We start from the raw sequence: 19,601 nt of genomic DNA, 5'->3' as shown, positions 1-19,601 counted from the left end.
GAAGGAAGGAAGGAAAGCTGGAAGGATGGAAGGAAGGAAGGATGAAAAGGAGGAAGAAGGAAGGAAGGATGAAAGGGAGGAAGAAGGAAGGAAGGATGGAGGGGAGGAGGAAAAAATGAAAGGAGGAAGGACGGAAGGAAGGCAGGAAGGAAGGAAGGAAGCTGGAAGGATGGAAGGAAGGAAGGATGAAAGGGAGGAAGAAGGAAGGAAGGATGGAGGGGAGGAGGAAAAAATGAAAGGAGGAAGGACGGAAGGAAGGAAGGAAAGCTGGAAGGATGGAAGGAAGGAAGGATGAAAGGGAGGAAGAAGGAGGGAAGGACGGTAGCAGGGAGGAAGGAAGGATGGAAGGAGGAAGGACGGAAGGAAGGCAGGAAGGACGGAAGGAAGGACGGAAGGAAGGCAGGAAGGACGGAAGGAAGGCAGGAAGGAAGGAAGGAAAGCTGGAAGGGAGGAAGAAGAAAGGAAAGGAGGAAGGAAGGATGGAAGGGAGGAAGAAAGAAGAAAGGGTTCCTTTCCTGAGGTTATAAAATGTTCCAGGACAGCATCTCTCGTCTTTTTTAGTGGCGCTGTCCCATTTCTTGCGTGTCAGGACGGAGACCTCGGCCTTATTTTTGGCATTAAAAGATTTTTTTTCTCCTTTCTTCTTCTTTTTTTTTTTGGGGCCTTGCGGAGATTCTCATTGGTCCGTACAATTATAAAGGAAACACTGCTACGCTTGTCTAATGAGGCCTTTTGATAAAATGCTCTTCCTCTGCCCTCATCTTCTATCACGTTGCCTCAGGACACGTTAAAAGAGAAAGAGTCAGTTATTATATTCAGTGTTTTTTATGTTTTTATGTTGGTTATCAGAAAGCTTGTTTTTATTGCTGATGTGTTGTATGGAAGTTAAATCGAGTGCAACAGAAGCTGTGATGCCTCGAGGACTTCACCCACATTCATCTTTAAATGTGCCTTTACACTTTGCAATGCATCTTTAAACTACAGTACAGGAGGTTTTATTATATAAGGTTATTATTTATTCAGTTTTATACATATAAGTCACAAACGAAAGGAAAAGAAGAAAACTACAAATCGTGTCTAGTTTGGTCAAGCTAAGTCCCAATAGTTGAAAAAAAAATGTCCATAAATGATCCCTTTATAATTTGCAAAGACCTTTTCCCTTTTTGCAAACATGAGTTTTTCTATATATATTATAATTTTATTATATAAGCTTGTTATTTATTCAGTTTTAGTCTCAAACAGAGAAAAACAGAGTGAAAGGAAAAGAAGAAAACTACAAATCGTGTCTAGTTTGGTCCAAGCTAAGTCCCAATGTTTGAAAAAAAGACAAAAATGTCCATAAATGGTGCCTCTATAATTTACATAGACTTTGGGATTTTCCCCTTTAATGCAAATATTAGTTTTTCCATAGATAACAAGCTTCCATTGGTTCAGAGATGGCTTTAGTTCACTTTTACAGCATCAGCAACAAGTTAAAATATTGAATAAGTTAATTAGAACTGCATCCTTTAACTCATCTATCATTAAAGATGTAGAATATATAGATACTTTACTTTACTTATGTGAAAATAAACGTATGAATAACTTGCACACATTCTTTTTTTGTGGACCCAGCATCAAATTTCTGCTTTTAATCCATTTTGAGAGAATATATATATAGGATTATGGTAAAAATGTCTAAGTGGTGTAACCATAAAAACTTTGTACCAAATAATTCAACTTGCTTAAAAACAGTAAATAGTCAATAAAACACCATATCAACTAGTTTGGCATGATCTTACATTATAACTTTTATATTAAATAAAGCTAATGGAATACTATTGTTCTAAATATTACATTTCATCTGGGTAACCATGGAGACCAGGAAACATTTACAGTCATTATTAGTATAAGTCCACTTAAATACACTGTAGGTGATAAAATATTTAATATGTATGATTCTACTGTGGTTACACCATTTGACATTTTCAGGAGCATTCAGTCTTACTTTTGGTAAATGGTGCAAATGTCATTTCAAATGATATAAAACCAACAAAAATACTAAATGTACATTTTAACAAAGCTGATGCTGCTTTTAAAACTATTTTTAAAGATATTTTTGAATTGCTCGTCTTGCCAACCCTTATTATTTATCACTGACCCCTTTAACGCAAACATACTGCATCCTTTAACTCATCTAGCATTAAATACCACCCTCACTCCTTAATTTCTGTCCCTTGTTTTTGGAAGAATATGTTTTGAAGAGAGCAACACATGTTCACACTGGTCCTGCAAGAACATTTGAAGGTCGAGATTTACTTATAAAACTGAAATAATACTATTAAATCAGAATCTTGTCCATCAGTCACAGGTTTTTTTTAACCTCGTCATCGTCTGTGACAGTCTTGGCTCACTCTCAGCAGCTTGGCAGTAGACTCAGTAGGAAGACACTTGCAGCTCTGTGGCAGGAAAACATGTAACCTGAACCTCCAGGAACTCCTGAACTCCTGCAGGTTAATCTGAGCTAACAAACACTTCTAGTGCAGACTGACTGATCGGAGCACTAAAGCAGACTTACAGAGAGTCAACATTACTAATTACTACTACTATATACTACTATTACTACACTAACTTCTACATCTATGTCTGCTGATTTATTATGTTTGATGTTACTGTTGTTGTTGTGTTATGTGTGTCTAGTGAGGTTTCTTTGAGTGCTTTGAAAGACCTAACCCTAACCCTCCTTTAAATTAAATGCATTAATATTATTATTATTATTATTAAAGTTACAAATAACCCAGAACACACACCACTCTCTGCAGTAGATGTCTTACCCATGCAAACAGAATATCTGATTTGATTTGATATTTTGAATGTAATTCCCATATCGTCTTATAATCAGGTATAATATAGGCCTACCTCTTTTCCACCGAGCTGGAGCTGGTGCTGGTGCTGGTGCTGGTTCGGAGCCAGAGCCTGACTAAGCACCGGTTCTTTGCTTTTCCACCACCAAAGCTCCAGCCCCGAGCCTCACAACAGGAGCCAGAGCGAGCACCAACTCTTTGCTGGTCTAAAGCAAGAACCGATTACGTCAGCGGACTGGGGGCGGGGCTAACGTTTATTAGCCAGCTAGCGGGGCTAACGTTTATTAGCCGGCTAGCGGGGTTAACATTTACTAGCCGGCTAGCGGGGCTAACGTTTATTAGCTGGCTAGCGGGGCTAACGTTTATTAGCCGGCTAGCTGGGCTGACGTTCATTAGCTTTTGTTGATTAAAAGTACTATTTTCATCATTTTTTTGCCAGAGCTTTCTTCTTCTTCTTCAATTGAAAACTTGAACACATGCCGTTCACCTGAGTCGACGCGTTAAAAATAAGTGTGAAGAGAAATAAAACACTTTCATTCATGCATGAAAGGGTTAATCAATGAGTCCATCAGCTGAGAGTGAATCTACAGTTTTGATAATTGATTAATCGTTGAAGTCATTAGGTTAAGATCAGCTTCTTTAATGTGAGCATGCTGCTTTTTCTGTTTTATATCGTTGTAAATTTGGGACTTTTGGAGCAGAATAAATTAGTTTTAGTTCATTTGCACAAAAAAACATAATAAAAGAAAAGTAATACATGCAGATTTGTTGAGATTAAGAAAATAAAACTAACTAACAGAAGAAAAATGTGCCAATAAAACCCATCAGGGCTCATCAGGTGGCTCTATTATAATGAAACATTCAACCTAAAAACAAGAAATATAGACTAATACTTACAAAAACTCAACAAAAAACACATAAAACTGAAATATTACAAGTTACAATGTGCTGCCAACCTTTTAGTCTCAATGTTTAATGAATGAATGAAGTGTCGGAGCTACATTCCTCTAGTTAAATCTCACTCACTCTATATAACTAATGCATCTGCTGTGTGTTTGCCAGCCTGCTTGTTTTATAGCTGTGGTTGTCACGCTGTTACTGTGGTGATGCAACTGTGACAGAGCCAGATTTCTGTGTGGTTGTTCTGCGGTTTAAAGCGTCAACGCTCGCGGTTCAACTGCTGACGCTCACAGCGCTGATGCTAAAAGGAAAACAAGTCTGCTAGGATGGAGGAAGGGGGGGGGGGTGGGGGGGGAGTTAGTAGGAAGGAAGGAAGGAAAGAAGGAAGGAGGGAGGGAAGGAAGGAAGGAAGGAAGGCGGTAGGGAGGAGAGAGGGAGGAAAGTAAGGAAAGGAGGAAGGTAGGAAGGTCAGAGCCAGATTTCTGTGTGGTTGTTCTGCGGTTTAAAGCGTCAACGCTCGCGGTTCAGCTGCTGACGCTCACAGCGCTGATGCTAAAAGGAAAAATAGTCTGCTAGGATGGATGGAGGAGGAGGGAGACAAAAAAGAAAAAGAAAAATGAAGTGAATAAAATACTTAAGTATGTAGTAGGAAGAAGGACGGAAGGAAGGAAGGAAGGAAGGAAGGGAGGAGAGAGGGAGGAAAGAAGGAAGGAGGGAAGAAAGGAAGGAAGAAAGAAGGAAGAAGGTAGGGAGGAGAGAGGGAGTAAAGGAAGGAAAGAAGGAAGGTAGGAAAGAAGGAAGGAGGGAGGGAGGGAAGGAAAGAAGGAAAGGAGGGAAGGAAAGAAGGAAAGGAGGGAGGAAACAGGAAGGCAGGAAGGAAGGTAGGAGGGAAGGAAGGAAGGAACAAAAGAAAGAAGGAAGGAAGGAAGGAAAGGAAGGAAGGCAGGAGGGAAGGAAGGAAAGAAGGGAGGAAGGAAAGAAGGAAGGAGGGAGGGAAGGAAGGAAGGAAAGGAGGGAGGAAGGAAAGGAGGGAGGAAGGTAAGAAGGACAGAAGGGAGGAAGGAAAGAAGGAAGGAAGGAAGGTAAAAGAAGAAAAATCACCCAGTAATGTTCAGCTTAGCTTTGACAGATAAGTTAACAAGTGTAACATGAGACAAGCTCACATTAGACACGGACCCCCCTCACCCCCCCCCCCCCCTTCCCTCGCCCCCCCCCCTCTCTCCCCCCTCCCCCTCCTGCTACAGCTCAGTACTGTATGTCCAGTCATCTGAGGAATGCGGAGCGCTCCACTGTCTCCGCTGCAGATTGTAATTAAGCGTTTGTTCTTGTGCAGAGATATGTATGCACATTTATGCAGAAAAGGTCAAAGCACGAGAGCGAGCGGCCGTCTGCTGCTCTCCATCTCAAGCTGCCGTCTGCCTTCTCTCTCAAAAAGCACTTTATCTTTGCTCCTTTGTCATTCAGTAGTGGCTAAAGATTAATAGTTTTATTGTGAGAGTTGTAGTGTGGAAGTGCCATGTGAACTATTGATGAACCCTTCAGTGTGGTAATCCTTTAAGTAGCTTTAACAGGAAATGTGCTGCAGGAGATACACACTCTGTAACACACTGATAGGAGCATGATTGATTATTGATGATTGGTGATTGGAAGGAAGGTAGGAGGGAAGGAAGGAAGGAAGGAGGAAGGAGGTAGGGAGGAGAGAGGGAGGAATGGAAGGAAAGGAAGGAAGGAAGGAAGAGGAAGGAGGTAGGGAGGAGAGAGAAAGAAGGCAGGAGGAAGGAGGTAGGGAGGAGAGAGGGAGGAAAGGAAGGAAAGGAGGAAGGTAGGAAGGAAGGAAGGAAGGAAGGAAGGACAGGAAGGAGGGAGAAAGAAGGAAGGCAGGAGGAAGGAGGTAGGGAGGAGAGAGGGAGGAAAGGAAGGAAAGGAGGAAGGTAGGAAGGAAGAAAGGAAGGAAAGGATGGAGAAAGAAGGAAGGCAGGAGGAAGGAGGTAGGGAGGAGAGAGGGAGGAAAAGAAGGAAAGGAGGAAGGTAGGAAGGAAGAAAGGAAGGAAAGGACGGAGAAAGAAGGAAGGCAGGAGGAAGGAGGTAGGGAGGAGAGAAGGAGGAAAGGAAGGAAAGGAGGAAGGTAGGAAGGAAGGAAGGAAAGGAGGGAGGGAGGAAGGAAGGCAGGAGGAAGGAGGTAGGGAGGAGAGAGGGAGGAAAGGAAGGAAAGGAGGGAGGTAGGAAGGAAGGAAAGGAGGGAGAAAGAAGGAAGGCAGGAGGAAAGAGGTAGGGAGGAGAGAGGGAGGAAAGGAAGGAAAGGAGGAAGGTAGGAAGGAGGTAGGGAGGAGAGAGGGAGGAAAGGAAGGAAAGGAGGAAGGTAGGAAGGAAGGAAGGAAAGGAAGGAGGGAGGAAGGAAGGCAGGAGGAAGGAGGTAGGGAGGAGAGAGGGAGGAAAGGAAGGAAAGGAGGAAGGTAGGAAGGAAGGAGGAAGGAGGTAGGGAGGATAGAGGGAGGAAAGGAAGGAAAGGAAGGAAGGAAGGAAGAGGAAGGAGGTAGGGAGGAGAGAGGGAGGAAAGAAAGGAAGAGGAAGGTATGAAGGAAGGAGGAAGGAGGTAGGGAGGAAAGAAAGGAAAGGAGGATGGAAGGAAGGAAGGAAGGAAGGAAGGAAGGAAGGAAATAAAGGAGGACAGCTCCTTTGTCATTCAGTAGTGGCTAAAGATTAATAGTTTTATTGTGAGAGTTGTAGTGTGGAAGTGCCGTGTGAACTATTGATGAACCCTTCAGTGTGGTAATCCTTTAAGTAGCTTTAACAGGAAATGTGCTGCAGGAGATACACACTCTGTAACACACTGATAGGAGCATGATTGATTATTGGTGATTGGTGATTGGTTATTGGTTAAGGTGGTTGTTTAATTATATGAGCCTTGAATTGGTAGAATAGCTTTGATAGAAATGATAAAATCAGTTTAGGAACTAGTATGTGTGATATTAATGACCAGCAAAAGCAAGAATGTATCACTTCTATTTATCAAATACAGAATTCAATTGTTTTTACCATTATGACTATTTATATACTTTAATAGGGGACATAGTAACTTGGAGGAGATACATGTTTCCGTAGGTGCAAATGAGATAGCTAGGATTTTATTTGTCACATCTCATTTCCACTTCTGCCTGTTTAAGATTGATAACAGTGAAATATTCTAACCAAAGACGATAGATAGATAGATAGATAGATAGATAGATAGATAGATAGATAGATAGATAGATAGATAGATAGATAGATAGATAGATAGATAGATAGATAGATAGATAGGCAGGATACTAGGGATATTCAGCACTTATATTACTTTATGTGTGTATCGTTTATATTTTTATCATACATAGATAGATAGATAGATTCTCCCTCCCTTCCTTCCTCCTTTCCTTCTTCCTCTCTTCCTTCCTTGACTCGAGGATAACAGGAGGGTTAAGACCTGTAGTCCCTCCTTAAACAAGGTAAAACCCCCCCTATGTGAATCATTTAAAGGGGAATTCCCCCCCATTTCAAAACACATTGACATATTTTAATATCTTTGGGATCTCTAAAACATTCAAAGCTGCAATTTCTTCAATATTTTTGTGTGTGTGGCTTCTGTTTACAGAGCTTCGCTAGTTTGTTATTGACTACTTTGTCCACTGTAAATAACTTTAAGTATAAAGTCAAGAGGTCGTGATGAACCGTCGTTTCCTGCACATGCTCAGTGTCGTCTGCCGTATACAGAACTGCTCTCTGGAGACTGAAAACGTGATCCGAGGAGACGTTTCTAAACAAACTGCTGGTGTGGCTCATTGATTTGTGTTTATTAAATCAGGTTTTTGACGTTAACTCAAGAGGAATCACATGTATCAGGATTTAAATACACAATAACACTCAGTACTTATAAATACATGAGTTCAATTGTTGGTTTGACTGTGAAAGAGAAACATAGAAGACTTATCCTGTCGTCCTCCCGGGTCAATTTGACCCCGTCTCATTTGACTGTTCCTTCTTTCTTTCCTTCCATCCTTTCTTGCTTCCTTCCTTCCATCCTTTCTTGCTTCCTTCCTTCCTCTTTCTTTAATTTTTTCCTTCGTTCTTCCCCTCCTTCCTTACTTCTTTCCTCACTTCCTTCCTTCTTCTCTCCTTTCCTTCCTTCCTCCCTCCCTCCTTCCTTCCTTCATTCCTACCTCCCTCCTTTCCATCCTTCCTTCCTTCTTATTCCTTTCCTTCCTCCCTCCCTCCCTCCTTACTCCTTTCCTTCCGTCCGTCCTCTCTCCCTCCCTCTTTATTCCTTCCCTCCCTCCTTATTCCTTTCCTTCCTCCCTCCCTCCTTACTTCCTTTCCTTCCTTCCTCCTTTGCTTTCCTTCCTTCTTCCCTCCCTACCTCCCTCCTTTCCTTCCTCACTCCCTCCTTATTCCTTTCCTTCCTTCCTCCCTCCCTCCTTATTCCTTTCCATCCTCCCTTCCTCCCTCCTTTCCTTCCTCCTTTATATTTTGCACATTTTAAAACTTGCACTCACTGTTTATGTTCATGTTTGCTTACTTGCAGTCCGTGTCAGTGTGTGTGTGTGTGTGTGTGTGTGTGTGTGTGTGTGTGTGTGTGTGTGTGTGTGTGTTATAGACAAACAAAACAAAGACCCACCCATGAAAAAGCAGCTGTGTAGCTCTAATGGAGGTCAAATGATTGTTGTGGAGAAATGTGTTCTCCATATTTTCACTGTGTGTATTAATAACTGTCATTTTGATGATAATACTTCTTTACTTGTATTTAAAGGATGAGTTCAACATGTTTCCAACCCATGAACAGTGGAAGAGTTTCTCCTCTCTGTAATCATTCCTCCTGTTCATACTGACTGTTAAAATATCTCCTTCTAATGTTTAAATGTGCTTTCAATGTAAAGTGATGGAGGATAAAAATCATTTAGCCTTCCTGTCGTCCTCCCGGGTCAAATTGACCCAGTCTGTTTTGATTGTTCCTTCTTTCCTATCTTCCTTCCTTCCTTCTGCCCTTCCTTCCTTGCTCCTTCTCTCTTTCTTTCCTTCCTTCCTCTCTCTTTCTTCCCTTCTTTCTGTCCTTCCTCCCTCCCTCCTTCTCTTTCTTTCCTCCCCCCTACCATCCTCTTTTCTTTCCTCCCTCCCTCCCTCCTTCCTTCTTTCCTCACTCCCTCCTACCTTCCTTCCTTCCTTCGTCCTTCCTTCCTTTCCTTCTTTCCTCCCTCCTTTCTTTCCGTCTTCCTCCCTTCCATCCTTCCTTCTTCCTCCCTTCCATCCTCCCTTCCTTCCTTGACAACAGGAGGATTAAATCATTATAAAGTATCTGATCATCTTCTATTGATCTTCATCAGTGTGAGTTATTCATATCAAATCAGTCCTTTAAATATAACTTTTTAATGCTGGTACTTTACTTCCAACAGAGTATTTTTTTAGATATATAAAATTTATTTTTGTGTTAGTGAAGTAAACGCTGTGAAGCTGGTGTGTGTTCTCCCTCCCAACACTTTCCCTCCTGGTCGTGTTTGACGCTGCTGTAAACTCTCACAGAGGCTGAAAAGAGGAAGAGCTCGGGCCTGCTCTCTTCTTGACCCTGTTTCCCTGCGGGCCGTAGTAGAGGGGTGTCCTCTTTATGGAGCGAAGGAAACGGGGGCAGGGCTGTGTGTGTGTGTGCATGTGTGTGTGTGTGTGTGTGTTTATGTGTGTGAGTCTAAAAATAAAGGCAGTGTGTTTGAGTCACACGGTAGGCCCTACTTCCTGTTTTCACTGTCCCGAGTTTACTTCCCAGAGAAAGAAGGGGGGAAGAGGGGAGAGAGAGAGATGGCTCCCCAGGTGCCCCCCCCCCCCTTCTCCTCCTTCTCCTCCTTCTCCTCCTTCCCCTCCTCCTTCTTCTTCTCCTCCTCCTCCTTCCCTCTGCCTCCTCCTCCCCTCCTTCTTCTTCTTCTCCTCCTCCTCCTTCCCTCTGCCTCCTCCTCCCCTCCTCCTTCTTCTCCTCCTCCTCCTTCTCCTTGTCCTCCTCCCCCGTTCTCCTCCTTCTCCTCCTTCTCCTCCTCCCCCCCTCCTCCTTCTTCCCCCCCCCCCCTCCTTCTTCTCCTACTCCTTCTCTCCTCCTTCTCCCCCCCTCCTCCTTCTCCTCCCTCCCCTCCTCCTCCCTCTCCACCTCCTCCTCTTCCTCCTCCTCCCCCCCCCCCCCTCACCTCCTCCTCTTCCTCCTCCTCCCCCCCCCCCTCATCTGTCATGTTCACGTATGTCGCTCACAGCTTACAGTAGAGTACGAGACAATACAGCGTCAGAGCTATGTGAGGAATGTGAGATGAAAACAGTCAGCTGCTGGTGGCTGAAGCTCGTCTCCTGCTGCTGGTGGCTGAAGCTCGTCTCCTGCTGCTCCTGTCAGCGGCTCTTAACTCTGACAAAACGTTTCACGGCAATACAAACGAGATAAGAAGCAGTTTGTTAAGAGATTGTGATGCTTTTAAATATCGGTGACTCAGTTTTAATCTAGTTTTTAATGGAGAGTTTGTTTTTCTCTCTCTCTATCTCTCTCTGTCTCTCTCTGTCTCTCTCTCTCTCTCTGTCTCTCTCTCTCTCTCTCTCTATGTCTCTCTCTCTCTATGTCTCTCTCTCTCCTGTCTCTCTCTCTCTCTCTATGTCTCTATCTCTGTCTCTCTCTCTGTCGCTCTCTCTCTATGTCTCTCTCTCTCTCTCTCTCTCTCTTCATGTCTCTCTCTCTCTATCTCTCTCTCTGTCCCTCTCTCCCTCTGTCTCTCTCTCTCTCTATGTCTCTCTCTCTCTGTCTCTCCCTCTCTCTATGTCTCTATCTGTCTCTCTCTATCTCTCTATGTCTCTCTCTCTCTCTCTCTCTCTCTCTCTCTCTCTCTCTCTATGTCTCTCTCTGTCTCTCTCTCTCTCTCACTGTCTCTCTCCCTCTGTCTCTCTCTCTCTGTCCCTCTGTCTCTCTCTTCCTGTCTCTCTCTCTCTGTCTCTCCCTCTCTCCCCCTCTCTTTCTGTCTCTCTCCCTCCCTCTCTCTCTCCCCCCTCTCTCTTTCTGTCTATCTCTCTTTCTCTCTCTCTCTCTCTCTCTCTCTCTCTCTCTCTCTCACAATTGTTATTATTATTTTCTATAATAGTTCAATAATATTAATCACCACTGCTTTCATCCAATAAGTGAGGGAGGAGTTCATGAGAAAAGAAAAGGAAAGAGGAAATCTGTAAAATAACAAAAAATGTCAATGTTAAGTAATCCTGTAAACTGTGTATGTGATTTACGTCAAAGATATAATGTGTTTATGGCTCATAGCTTCACTTTTTGCTGAAATATCATCAAATAATAACAGTCCTCAAAAGTTAAGTGTCTTTGATAGAAGAAATGATTATTCTTTATCATATTGAGGAGATTTATTTAAACCTCTTCTGCCTCTTGTAGATCGTAGAGTAAAGAGTAGAATCATTAGAAAAAGACAATGATGTGTAAACTTCAGTATTTGTTGGCAGTATTTTAAAGATGTGTATAAAAATACAGCTAGTAGTAAAATCATCATCATTTCATATTATATTTTAATATGTTTGTGGCATTAAATGATTTACTTTACTCTTTAAGTATTTTCATTAGTACTACTTCATGTTGATTGATCACTGGCTTTGGCCCTATTTATAACAGAGTGCTCTTATTGTGAAATTTAAATGTAACAGAAAAAAAAATAAGTAAAACAAAACCTTTTAAATGCTGTAAAATAACAAGTGTTGCTCTTATTTTTAAAAGAAAGATTATTTTTTGTGAATTATTATTTAAGTTAATTGTAAATTAATGCCATAAAAAAATCTAAATTAATAGTATTCTTTAAAAAAAATATGAAATGCATGTACAGTGAAGTGAAAGTTTACCTCATATTTTATGCAAATTTACTTTTACTTTTATTTTTTTTACAGTAATTGGGGTCAAATTGAGGAATAAAACCCTAATTTTATGGTATTAGTGATGATACAGATTACTAATTATCTCACCTGATTAGTTTTATTTTGGTATTTTTTTTTAGGTTTTTATGGATGGAAACATTTTCAGTCCGAGCTTAAACTTTTCACACTGTTGGAAATCACCTAGACGACCGGTGTGCTGATGTAATCTCAGCATCAGTATAAAAAGCACATTTGGTGTTTTTGTGTGATACCCATCAACACGTCACGAGCACGCCAGCAAAAAAAAAAAAAAAAAAGGAAGAACACACTGCAGCGCTTATGTAACGTTTCTAAAAAGAAGTTTATAAATCTTAATTTGGAGAGAGGAGGTCAGACGACTGAGGAATGTCAGTAACGTAAATCAGCGGTGTGCTGCACACGGCAGAATTAAACTTAGTACTCCATTTCCTCACAAACAGGATGAGAGACGAGAAAACACCCTGTCATTCACACACACACACACACACACACACGCACGCACACACACGCGCACGCACACACACACACACACACACACACACACACACACACGCACGCACACACACGCGCACGCACACACACACACACACACGCACACACACACACACACAGCATATTTATCCCACTCTTAATAAACACACAGACAGCAGCACTTATCAGATTAACTTTCTTTCAGGGTGATTGCTAATGGAGCGATCGATCATAAGAAATACACTGAATGCTCTTCTTTTCTAATTTAACAGGAAGTAGTCGTTGTGATGCTTTAAACTCACATAAATGCATCGTATTGTGCATAAAAACACTCAGACTGTTTGGAAAATGAAGGAAACTTGATGTTAAATCTGCTTTTACTGATTTTTTTTTTGGCCACTTGAAGGCAGCAGGAACCAATAGAGAAGACAACACTGACATATTATCATATTTTAACATTATGGAGTCATTTGGAGTCATGTTTCTGTCCATCTGTTGAGTGTAAAGTCCAATATTATATATATATATATATATACTCTCTTTTTGCTCTGTTTTTACTCTCCACCAACTTCCTGAGGGAATATCTGTGTCTTTAAGCTGCTAAATGCTCCACACAGTAGCTTTTTATAGCCCAAAATGATGCTATGAGAGAAAATCAGCTATTTATTGGACAAATTAGAAAAATATAATCCAGAATTTAAACACAATAAACAATAAAAAACAGACTTCACTAAAAAGGAAGCCATAAAACGTTAATTAATCCTCCTTATATTTTTGTACGGTGGCCCCGAGGTGCCAAATTCAAAAATATTTCAGGAAACACATCTGGCTCTATACAAGTCAATGGAGAATTCACCAACTTCTCACTTGATTTCTAACCTCAGTAAACGTTTTCAAAATGTGTTTATGGTCTCAATCGCTAGTTTAAAGCCTTCTTCAATGCAGTATGATGTTCATTTGGGACATTTTGGCCTCCCTGATTTTATATGTGACGATAAAGCAGGGTATGCATTAGGGCGTGGCTACGTCCTGATTGACAGGTTGATTGACCAATGTCCTCGAGATCCAGCCCTCGCAACCATAGCAACCTCCCCGCTCCGCCTATGGCCCCTCCTCATGCCCATATAAGTAGAATCCGTGTTTTTATTTTTCCCAGCATGCACCTGAAATTTTCAAGATGGCGCTGCCCAGATTAGAAACTATTGGCTTCCGAGCAGCAGTCCACAAACTAATGGGTGACGTCACGGATGTTACGTCCATTTGTTTTATACAGTCTATGTTCAACACGCTATAGTTAAAAAACATCATTGCAGCACTTAGATGAAAGTTATTCAAAAGATAATTGTCCAAACTCACACGTTGTCACCGCTCTATAAGTTTCCATGTTTCCGCCTGTCTGATTATCTGTCCTGTGTGAGTGTGTGTTCCTGAGTGTGTGTGTGTGTGTGTGTGTGTGTGTGTGTTCCTGTGTGTGTGTGTGTGTGTAGCTGCTGCTGCTCTGTTTGCTGCCACATGACCGCAGCTTGACTAAGGCTCATGTGATACTGTAAAAGCTTTGGGACAGCTTTCTGCATGTGTGTGTGTGTGTGTGTGGGTGTGTGTGTGTGTGTGTGTGTGTGTGTGTGTGTGTGTGTAATGCATCCCAGTGTGTGATTAGGTTAAAACGAGTCACATTAAGCTCTTCAGTTTACAACATGTGACGTTAATGATTGAATTTTTGAATCAGAGCCTTCAGCCACACAGAGAGATATAGAAGAGTAAAAAAAAAAAAAAAAAAAAAAAGTCCTGAAGGTTCCTAAACATCCTCGCTGATAACCGTCTCCTCCTGGGGCACGTGATGACCCCGTTGCTATGGAAACCGCCCGAACAACAAAACTAGAAACGGGCACCAAACAAACAAGAATATTCATATAACCTTGACCGGAGGCTTCAACGCTTCGCTCCTCTCTGACTGATAAACACTCAGCCGCCGTGAAATTAAACTATACTTTATTTTTTTTTAAATCTGAAATCCCTGCAGGTCCGTCTGCTCCGATATGAATCCCCAACGTCTTGAGATGTATCCCTCAATGTGATTTATGAACAGGAAAGTCTGTTTTATGCATTTTACAGTGTTGGATCCATCGTATTAAAAAGAGGATTTCCTTCAACGCTGCTTCCTCACTCGCTGATCTTTGTATGATCTTTATAAGCTTTTAAAGACGATATGTAGAAGCTTTCCTATCATTTAAGTGTCTTTTTAAATAATGCATAATGTTTTCCTTCATTTTCTACCATCAAATTAATTAACCCTTTATTGGGCAAATACTTATATTTGGTAACTTCTGTAAATATCCAAAAATATCCTTCCTTCTTTCCTTCCTTCCTTCCCTTCCTCCCTGCCTTCTTTCTTCCCTTCCTCTTTTCCTTTCTCCCTCCCTTCCTTATTTCCTTCCTTCCTCAGTCCTTCCTTCCTTTCCTTCCTTCCATCTGTCCATCCTCCCTCCCTCTTTCTCTCCTCCCTTCCTTCTTTCCTTCCTTTCCTTCCTTCCTTCCATCTGTCCATCCTCCCTCCCTCTTTCTCTCCTTCCTTTCTTCTTTCTTCCCTTCCTCCCTCCCTCCGTCCTTCCTTCCTTTCCTTCCTCCCTCCTTCCTTCCCTTCCTTCCTTTCTTCCATCTGTCCATCCTCCCTCCCTCTTTCTCTCCTCCCTTCCTTCTTTCCTTCCTCCATCCCCCTTTCTTCTTCCTTCCTTCCTTCTTTCTTCCCTTCCTCCCTCCCTCCGTCCTTCCTTCCTTTCCTTCCTCCTTCCTTCCATCCTTCCTACCTTCCTTCCTTCCTCCCTTCCTTCCTTCCTTCCTCCCTTCCTTTCAATGAGTGTCTTATAAAGGGTTAATTTCGTCATCAAATTACCAAAAACTAGCTTTAATTCATACCAAAAAACCCCAGTGTGTCTGTCCTGCTTCTTATCTGATAGAGAAAATAATACCCAGCAGTTTATTCTACTGTCAAACAGGAAGTTACAACTCTGTAAAGTTATCACAGTGACCTCTTTACTGCCAAGTATGATGTTCAGACAACAAAATGACGAACCAGCACATTTTCAGCTAAAATGTCACATGGTGTCGCAGCAGAAGTTGAGCCACAATCAACATATTTGCTATCCGAGTGGCCTCATTGACAATAATGCAGGTGCTGCTTATTTGCATTGAGTTGCAAAGTCTGAATATCCTCATATCAGCTTTCTCCACTTGACAAGAGGAAGTTCTGAAGGGTCGACTTACTGGAAACACACTTACAAAGCAGCATCACTGATAGTCTAATCTCAATAAAAGCCCATATTAACACTAATTAAATCAATTCAGCTAACTTAAAAGAAGCTTTACACCTTCTTTGCTTGTGGTTTGTTTCACTTGTTCAATTCAACTTTATTTATATAGCACCTTAAACACAACATGGTTGATCCAAAGTGCTTTACACAGAGGAAGAACACACTAAAAATAGAAAACACAATAAAAAGAAATCAGAAATAACTGATAAATGACAGTTAGACACAGTTAAAAGTTAGGGAGTAAAAGTAAGTCTCTTGAAAGTTTCAGTTGTGGGAGAGAAATGAATGGAGAAAAGGCCCTGTCGCCATAGCAACCTACAAATACATATCACAACAAAAGCAGCTCATTTAGACTATTTACAGTATCTTTAGTGTGGCAGTGTGAGCATCATATGGAAAAACAGCCCTGGATTAAGTTAGATAGGAATTTAATTGTCTTAATTGTCATAATCATGATAAATATTATTGTCATTTAAAGATTGTTTTATACCACTGATATAATAATGATAATATAATAGTATAATAATGTAAGTTGGGAGGAGTAAAAACCAGGCGGGGAGTTCTGGTCCTCTGAAATGAGGCCAACCAGGAAGTAACTTAGAGCTGCATTCTATCAAAAGGCCACCAGGGGGCGACCGTCTCTATACAAGTCAATGGAGAATTCACCAACTTCTCACTTGATTTCTAACCTCAGTAAACGTTTTCAAAATGTGTTTATGGTCTCAATCGCTAGTTTAAAGCCTTCTTCAATGCAGTATGATGTTCATTTGGGACATTTTGGCCTCCCTGATTTTATATTTGACGATAAAGCAGGGTATGCATTAGGGCGGGGCTACGTCCTGATTGACAGGTTGATTGGCCAATGTCCTCGAGATCCAGCCCTCGCAACCATAGCAACCTCCCCGCTCTGCCCATGGCCCCGCCTCATGTCCATATAAGTAGAATCTGTGTTTTTATTTTTCACAGCATGCACCTGAAATTTTCAAGATGGCGCTGCCTAGATTCGAAACTATTGGCTTCCGAGCAGCAGTCCACAAACCAATGGGTGACGTCACGGATGTTACGTCCATTTCTTTTATACAGTCTATGATCTAAAACACACACTGATGTTAAAACAGAAACAAACTAAAGACCTTGGTACAATTCAGGTGAAAGTCTGAGTCAGCAGCAGAGTCGCCTCCAGGAAAACCTCACTGAGGTTTAAAATCTCTTTCGCAAGAGCATCCTCGCTAAGACAGGAAGCAGCATCAAGTCATCAAGACATAAACAACATAAAAGAAACTTCTGATTAAATCTTAAACAACTTATATAATAAATTAATAGTTTTGAGTCATTTTTTAAGAAGAAAAAGTCACATTTTTTGATTTCTGCTTCTCAATTTTGAATATTTTCTGACATTTTAACAACTAATTCATTAACCCAGATAATAACTGTCAGATAAATCAATAATGAAAGTAAATGTCACATCTTTAAACAGCTCAAACCCGCAGCTACAATGTGTGTTTCCTCTCAGTCGACAATGTTTCTGATTCAGAGATTAGATTTTTTTGTTTTTTAAAGCACTCTGCAGATTTTCCACAGAAGTTCCCAGCAGATGTGATGTAGACATCTTAATGACTAATCACTTTTATATTCAAGTCTTAGTCAGTGTGTGTCAGTTAACAGGGTTTTTTAGATGTGTGTGTGTGTCATGTGGTGCGTTCAAGGCCTTTCGGGTTCGGAGCCGTCTGAGCTCTGCAGAGATGTGTTTATAGAGGCCCGACAGCCCTGATATAAATCTTTAAGAAGAGCTAATAGTCGACTAATGCTGCAGGTATGTTTTGAGTTAGTGCTGTGAGTTAGTGCTGTGTGTGTGTGTGTGTGTGTGTGTGTGTGTGTGTGTGTGTGTGTGTGTGTGTGTGTGTGTGTGTGTGTAAGATATGCTTTATTTTAGAGACACAGCAACATGTTCAAGCAGATTACATTGTACAAGAGAACTGGCTAAAAACCAAGAACAATATAGCGGTGTGTGTGTGTGTGTGTGTGTGTCTGAGTGTGTGTGTGTGTGTGTGTGTGTGTGTGTGTGTATGTATGTATGTGTGTGTGTATGATGCTCTTAAATAGAAAAGGAAAGTCATCTCATCATGCATCTTGTGTGTCTTTATGGTATCGTTTATGTGAATGTGTGTGCAAGAGTGTGTGTGCGTGCGTGTGTGTGTGTGTGTGTGTGTAGGTGTGTAGGTGAGAACATACAGTGGAAGCAGATGTGTGTGTAGGTGGTCTCTTCCTCTCTCCTTATCATTCATACCGAGAGTGAGAGAGCAATAAAGACGAGTATTATGAGAGTGAAACTATAAATGAACTTTTATGAACTATACAGGAATAAACTATGATGTCACTTCCTGTAGTTATATATATGTTGTTGTGTTCATGTTGTGCTATTTACATGTTTACCTCATTGTCTCATTGTCTGTGTGGATTGTATATAAAGATGGACAACATGACAGCTCCCCAAAAGTGAAGCTAAAATATCTAATTCGCCCCCTGGTGGCTGGCTGCAGTATTGCTCTATAAATCCAGACCTCTATATGTTAGCGGACGGAACAAAGAAAGTACACGTCAAATATATAAATAAGGGTTGGCAAGATGAGCAATTCAAAAATACTGTAAAAATGACATTTGCACCATTTTTAACCAAAAGAAAGACTGAATGCTCATGAAAATGTCAAATGGTGTAACCACAAAAGAATGATAGATATTAAATATTTTATCATATACAGTGTATTAAAGTGGACTTATACTGATCCTTCCTTCCTTCCTTTCTTTCCTTCCTTCATTCCCTCCTTCCTTCCTTCCCTCTTTTCTTTACTTCCTTCCTTCCCTCCCTTCTTTCCTTTCCTCCCTTCCTTTCTTCCTTCCTTTCTTCTTAACTTCCTTCCTTGACTTGAGGACAACAGGAGGGTTAAATAATAATAAATCCTCCCTCTTTCCTTCCTTCCTTCCTCCTTCCTTCTTTTCTTTCTTTCCTTCCTACCTTCCTCCCTTCCCTTTCCTCCCTTCCTTCCCTCCTTTCTTCCTCCATTCCTTCCTTCCTTCTTCCTCCCTTCCTTCTTCCTCCCTTCCTAACTTCCTCCCTTGACTCGAGGACAACAGGAGGGTTAAATAAATGTAAATGTTTCCTGGTCTCCATGGTTACCCAGATTAAATGTAATATTTAGAACAATAGTATTCCATTAGCTTTATTTAATATAAAAGTTATAATGTAAGATCATGCCAAACTAGTTGATATGCTGTTTTATTGACTATTTACTGTTTTTATGGTTACACCACTTAGACATTTTTACCATAATCCTCTAATATATTCCCTCTAAATGGATTAAAAGCAGAATTTTGATGCTGGGTCCACAAAAAAAGAATGTGTTCAAGTTATTCATACGTTTAATTTCACATTTTAACCCTTTAAATTTAAACTAAACCACATGGACATTAATAAAAACATCATTGACCCTTATACACTTTATGGTCATTTTAGGTAGCTCTTATGCTAATTTATGTTCAAGTGCTAATTTATCTGTTAGGGTTTGTTTATAATTAGTTATTAGATTATATAAAAAGGGGCTGTGATGTCATGAGCTTTCAAACCTTCATCAGGCTCTGGCTGCAAAATAAAGCCTCACAAGCAAAGATGGCCGCTCCAGGAAAGAGATATTTTGGCTTCACTTTTGCATAGCAGCAGTGAGTGGAGAGGCACATCTTCCATATTTATATACAGTTTATAGTCCAGATGTATAAATACACATACCCCATTTACCCCCCCCCCCCATCCCACACCTCCTCCTCCCCCTGGCCTCCCTCCCTATACTCTCACTGTGTATCTACTTCTGCAGCCTTCCTCTCTCTCCTCTGTCTTCCTCCCTCATATGTGTCATCAACTTTGCCATGAGTCAGTTAGAGGTTAATGCACGTTGCATCTCATCCTCCACTTCTCTCTCTCTCTCTCTTTCTCTCTCTCTCTACCCCTCTCTCTACCTCTCTCTCGCTCTCTCTCTCTCACTCTTTCTCTGTCTCTCACACTCTCTCTCTCTCTCTCTCTCTCTCACACACACACACACACACACTTTCTCTCTCTCTCTCCCTCTTTCTCTCTGTCTCTCTAACACACTCTCTCTCTCTC

The sequence above is a fragment of the Scomber japonicus genome, chromosome 14 (genome assembly GCF_027409825.1).
Source record: "Scomber japonicus isolate fScoJap1 chromosome 14, fScoJap1.pri, whole genome shotgun sequence".
NCBI classification, from domain to species: domain Eukaryota; kingdom Metazoa; phylum Chordata; class Actinopteri; order Scombriformes; family Scombridae; genus Scomber; species Scomber japonicus.
The sequence above is the reverse complement of the archived record's forward strand: the minus strand, read 5'-3'. Positions refer to the sequence as shown.